Source organism: Chiloscyllium plagiosum, chromosome 2 (assembly GCF_004010195.1).
Source record: "Chiloscyllium plagiosum isolate BGI_BamShark_2017 chromosome 2, ASM401019v2, whole genome shotgun sequence".
Lineage (NCBI taxonomy): Eukaryota > Metazoa > Chordata > Chondrichthyes > Orectolobiformes > Hemiscylliidae > Chiloscyllium > Chiloscyllium plagiosum.
In genome coordinates this window covers 66,312,251-66,318,250 of record NC_057711.1, presented here as the reverse complement: position 1 = coordinate 66,318,250, position 6,000 = coordinate 66,312,251, and the positions used below count along the sequence as shown (strand labels likewise).

General features: G+C 38.8%; 1 long non-coding RNA gene across 1 annotated transcript in view; it reads left to right on the top strand.

The window, feature by feature from the left end:
- The first annotated feature begins 692 nt into the window (after window positions 1-692).
- Window positions 693-6,000, top strand: part of LOC122565530 — a 52,100-nt gene continuing 46,792 nt past the window's right edge. The window contains exon 1 of the long non-coding RNA XR_006316200.1: window positions 693-910. This is a non-coding gene — a long non-coding RNA (uncharacterized LOC122565530). The remainder of the gene's footprint in view (window positions 911-6,000) is intronic.

Sequence of the window (6,000 nt, the reverse complement as noted above, 5' to 3'; positions counted from 1 at the left end):
CAGGTCACATAAAAATGTACCATGTGGTTTCAGTTAGAAATGGCATGAAGCGGATCATCTGGAATTTATGCTTGGAGGCAGGAGCCTTTGAAGCTTCAAACCTTGAAACATGATCTTGTTCATTCTGTCACCAGAATGTGAATTGTTTATGTTAAAATTTTTAACAATTTAAACAAACTTACTGGAAAATATTGTTCTTTATATGGTTATTGTATTACAATTGCTTGTCTTAAAATGAACAAGATAATTTAATGATATATACTTCACACTTTGAATTTGTATCTGCTGATGAGAATATTTTTGACTGATTTTTTAACTACTGTTAATCAATTTAACAATATACTTTGCACATCCCCAGTCATAAAAATGGCCAGCGTGTTTCACCTTGTAGAAAGTGAGAGCTGACCTTGAGATTCTGAATAAACACTCTGCCTTTATGAAAGACTGAATTTCAAATGCCACCAACATTTGGCTACACAGGTGCTGTTTATAGCAGTATCTGTCTGCGTGCTCTTTGACATTCTCCTCACACTACATGCTCAATTTGTGTGCTTTGAAATCCATTCCAGATTTGTGCAGCATTCTAAATCTGTCACTGCTTCTCACTTGCTGTTCCAGCACTGCCATCCATCAGCAGGTGCTGATACTCAATGCCTCAAAGGAAGCACTATGAGAGTGAGTGCCAGCTGAAGGCCAATGGCCATCAGTCAGACTGCTGAAGTTGGATTAAGTATTGCAAGATAATGAAATGTGCTGCAGCCTGTACCACATGGAGTTGTATTCAGGACAAGAAATTACAACTAGCTCATATCCTTACACCTACTAAAAGAAAATTGTTCCACCAAATCTTTGGAGCTGACCAGTTGCAAAATCTTTTGGGACCTTGTTTTTATCAAGAATGCAAAACTAAGTAAGCTATGGTAAACATTTTTAAATCTTTAGTCAATATTATTAGATAGGTTGCCAGGATCTTGGAGTTAGTGGAGAAGCAGTGATTGTTTTCTATCCTTAGAATATAGAGACTTATGGAGACTTTAAAAATTGTGAAGGTTTTTTGAGACTGAACGCAAGGAAAAGCTGTTTCAAATGGCTAGGGGATCAGTAACCGGGGAGGGAGATTTAGGATAATTGGCAAGAGAACAAGAGGAAAGATGAGATGAATTGGCTGTTATGTGGCCGATCTGGAATGTACTACCTGATAAAGTGATGCAAACAGGCTCAATAGTAATCTTCAGAAGTAAATTGGACAGATACTTGAAAATAAAAGAAAGCTGCAGGGCTATGCGGATGGAGTAGGAGAATGGGACTAATTGGATAAGATCTTTCACAAAACAGCATAGGGATATTCGCAAGTCTTTTGACAAAGTCTCACATGACAGATTGGCCAGGAAAATAAAAGCTGCAGAATCCAAAGGAAAGTGAAACTTTGCACCCAGAATTGGCTCAGTGGTGAGAACGAAAGCGTAATGGTCAACAGGTGTTTTTCTTTTAATTGTCTATACATTGATGATTTGGACTGAAATGTTTCTGGCATGAATAAAAATTTTGCAGATATGAAAGCACGATTTGCATTGGCAATGAGGAAGGAAGTTGTGGGCTGTATGAAAATATAAATAGACTTGTCGGGTGGGCAGAAAAATGGTAAATGGAATTCAATCCAGAGAAATCTGTGATAATAACATTGGACAGAACAAACCATGCAAGGAAATACACAATAAAATATTAGGATACTGAACCAAGTGGGACGGAGACAAGTGGTTAGGAATTCATATAAGATGTTTTCCCTTATTAGTGAAGATGATTAGGATTGCTGATATGCCACCCTTGGCAATAGCAACGGCTTCATGCTTTAAGAACCTGTTTTCTTTTCTCTGAATGAGGACATTTGCCCTCCCACCACTGCCAACCTGCCAATATCCTCAGTGAGTTCAAATTGTTGCCACCCATTTCTGAGATAGTGCCTTCAGGTAATCAATTGATAGCCCTCATACTCAGTAGGCACTTTCTGGTTTGATGGTGGGCGCTCAGGGTTTGCTGATATAGTAGATCAATAAGAGAATAAAGACCATGACCTGAGCCAATATATCAGGAATTCACCTGCATGACAGGCTGAGCTGGCTGCACACCAACTCCAGTTGTAGGGAGAAGTATCCTCTGTGGTTAGAGTATGTGTAGACATTTAGATATGTTGCCCACACAGATTTACGTGTTTAGGTGATAACATTCTATGTTCTGGAAAAGATCACTATACCATGTGCATGCTCCTCCTACTTCTGTCTGGTCAGAGAGAATACAATGTACTCTCCCCAATGAAGAGCATTAATTCAAGGAATGCAAAACAAGGCGATATTAGAAAGAAAGACATTTATGGCTGAGATCGCCTTCACAGCTATGGGTAGCACCATTCTATGCTTGTGCTGAAGCTGCAAAAGGTGACAGATTTCTGTGACCACTGATTCGTGCTCCAACCAGATGAGAAATGGTCAAAGGACTCCTCTACTTTGCCTTCTCCTCTTTTGGCTGTAGCAGGTATGTTTTATTTTGACAATAATAATCTTGCCAGTTTAGTGTGTACATAACTGTTTATATGCTGTCATCATAATGGATCAGTCAGTCAGGTTTTATTGAGTTTAACAAAATGAAAGATTTGGGTAAAATGTTAAAACTACATTCCAATTTTTGCACATGCACACAATCCACATATTTGAAATCCACATCACAAATAGAAAGTACAATAGTGGAACACAGATTTGGCCAAATTTGATTTTATTAAAAAAGGAAATTTGTGGCTTAGTCTTCATTGCAGCTTCCGATAAAATCCTATATTCTTGCCTGATTTGAAGAGGTTAAAGTGGTTTGAAGCTGTCAGTGTTCCTGTGGAATTACAGTTTTCCTTTAAAACCTCTACTCATTGCAAATGGAGACAGAGATCAAGCTTTGAGAATTGGGGGTAGAGAGAGAGAGAAAGAGAGAAGGAGGGAGGGGCTCCACTCACTGCAACTTCCTACAAACCATGTGCCTAAACAGTAATACGTTGTGTGACTTCTCTCTATGATTACCAGGATTTCAAACAATAGTTGTATCCTCTATTATGACTTGATCAAATCCATGAGAACTATCTCCATTTGGCAAAAGCAATTGAATGGGTCACCTTCAGTCATTGAAAATTATAATTATTTCCATCGATATCTTGTTGATAATTCAGAAAGATGGCTTTTTACCATTTCCAAAAACCTTATTGTCTTTAATGAGTTTGGAAAATCTATGGTCTTCTCCATTTGCATTGAAATAGGGAGGAGCAGCAGTAATAATTGGAATTGGTGATCTTGCTGTGAGTCAGCCATTTGTTCAAACAACTGAACTGTCCTCTTGTGAAGTCCAATATATGATCTAGCTAACAAGCTAAATATTAATGTGTGATCTAAGCATCCTATTTGTAAAACAAAGATAAGGCACACATTTGTCCTGGTTGCGTTAAGAAAGTGGGTATGTATACCCCTGGGTGTATGGCAGATGCCTCTAATATGTACATAAAAGAAATTGTGTAATAGGAGGTACACCCCAAGTGAAACATATCTATGTTGCTAAAAGAGCGCTGACTCCATTTTATTTTCGTGCAGTTATTTCACTTTTTAACTAGAATCAGAAAACAGCAAACAAGAGGCAAGAGGAAGTGGTAAGCTGGAGGCAGGAAATGGTGAGTAGCAGATGAGAAGTGATGAGCAGGAAAGCAGGAAGTGGCGAAATGGGAGGAAGAAGTACAGTCGATTCTGAGATAACACGATTGTTCCATTCTTGTGCGATCTTATGTTACAAAAAATCGTGCAATAGGTGCACCATTTAAACTAATGGGGACAGAATCGCATTATAGCCAATAAGGGTAAGGAAAGTTTGTGTTCTACAAATAACGGTCTAAATTCTCTAATCACATTAAAGCCAATTTACATTGAGGAAACACGTTTTAGCAGAACCGACAATAGTGAGTGGCAGTGATAAAAGGGAGAGTGAATTGTGAGTGGGGCCCTGGATGTGGCAAGTAAGAGATGGGATGTAATAAGTAGGAAGGAGGAAGTGGGAGTAAGGGACTTCAACAAAGAAATCATCCATCACATTAATAGTAAATAAATGGTTATTATTATGGATGTACGTTTACTTGTAATGTGCAATTATAATGAGTTACAAAATGTGTTACTATCAGAGGAGTAATTAAAAAAGAAAGTGGCTGCAGCGGAATATGTAAAATTGGTAAATCTGAATAAACGTACTTCATCCAATACGTTTATGAGCCACTGAGATAAATGAATTGCTACTTGAAGACCCTAGGTGCATAATGGCCCCCTGCGGAGAGCCCTTCTCCCTTTTGTCATTCTCTGTAGGTCAAAATTAAAAATCACACAACATCAGGTTATAGTCCAACAGGTTTATTTGGAAGCACTAGCTTTCGAAGCGCTGCTCCTTCATCAGGTGGTTGAAGGAGCAGCGCTCCGAAAACTAGTGCTTCCAATTAAACCTGTTGGACTATAACCTGGTGTTGTGTGATTTTTAATTTTGTCCACCCCAGTACAACACCAGCATCTCCAAATCTGTAGGTCAACAGTTTGTCCTCTTCCTGTTACCTCTACTCAATCTCCCTTGGGGATGTTCCAGATCACGAGAATAGTCACTAACGTACTCAAGTGGTCTGATCACAACCCTGAAAGTCAGAATCAAAACCCTCTTCACATGCAGCGTGACTCCATGTTGCATTTACCACCTTTAAAACAATGATAGAAAACTCACAACACTTCTATAAATTCACACAGAACCAGTAAACAGCAACTAACCAGAATGCAGTTGAAAATCCCTTTAAAGAATGTTAGCGAGGAATCTTTCCCACAGGTGAATGTATGTTCAGCTATATGTAATGAAGATAAGGTGTTAGCTGGAGCAGTGATGCTGTGAATAGTATTGCATGTGTCCCACCAGCATTTTTCGTTGACTGATGTTATGCACCATACTTCAGGTGTCTCCTGTCAATGTCTGCATTAATTGCCCTTCACCAAAAAGGTATTCAATAGAGGCTACCCCAAAAATGCTTGTGCTGCACAGATACCACTTTGAACTAATTCTGATGGAGGTTTACACAAAGGCACTTGGATGAGGACTGGATTTGGTTTCCTGATTATATCTTCCGCAAATGAATTGCCTGTTGGCATTTAGAGTTAGAGTTTCAACGTACAAAATGGTCACTTTGATGCGGTAAGAGAAGCTGTAGATGCTGCTGAATCCAATTCTTGACATGAATTAATGCCATTGGGGGATTACAGGAGAAAGCTGGATAACAAAACCAACTGACCTTACTCTGCTTTAACAAAAGGGAAGGTTGAATGTTTAAATGCTTTCCTCCTTCCCTACAAAAGTACATGAAAGTGTAATTTCATATGAGGGAGCTCACAGCTAAGGAATTACTGAATGTTTTATGTCTAGTAAGTCTTCTTACAAAGTTGTCTTTGTGTTGAAACTCAGGAGCTGGGAAAGATATTAAATGAATATTTTGCATCAGTGTTTTACTGAAGAGAAAGAAATGGAGGCTAGAGAACTCAGGGAAATAAATAATGATGTTTTGTAAACAGTTCACATTACAGAAGAGGAAGTGTTGGAGGTATTAGAACATATGAAGGTGGATAAATCTCCAGGACCTGATCTGGTCTATCTCATGACATTGCGGGAAGTTAGGGAGGAAATTATAGGGTCCTTTGCAGAAATACTTGCAACATCTATAACTGAATGAGGTGCCAGGTGACTATAGAGTGGTTAATGTCATGCTTTTGTTTAAAGAGGAATGTAAGGAGAAGCCTGTGAACTGTAGACCAATGACTCTGACTTCAGTGGTGGGTAAGTTGTTTGAGGTGGCTCTGGAAGATGGGTTTATATGCATTCGGACAGGTGAAGAATGATTAGGGATAATCAACACCACTTTATGTGAGGAAAATCGTCTCTCTCAAACTTGATTGAGTGTTT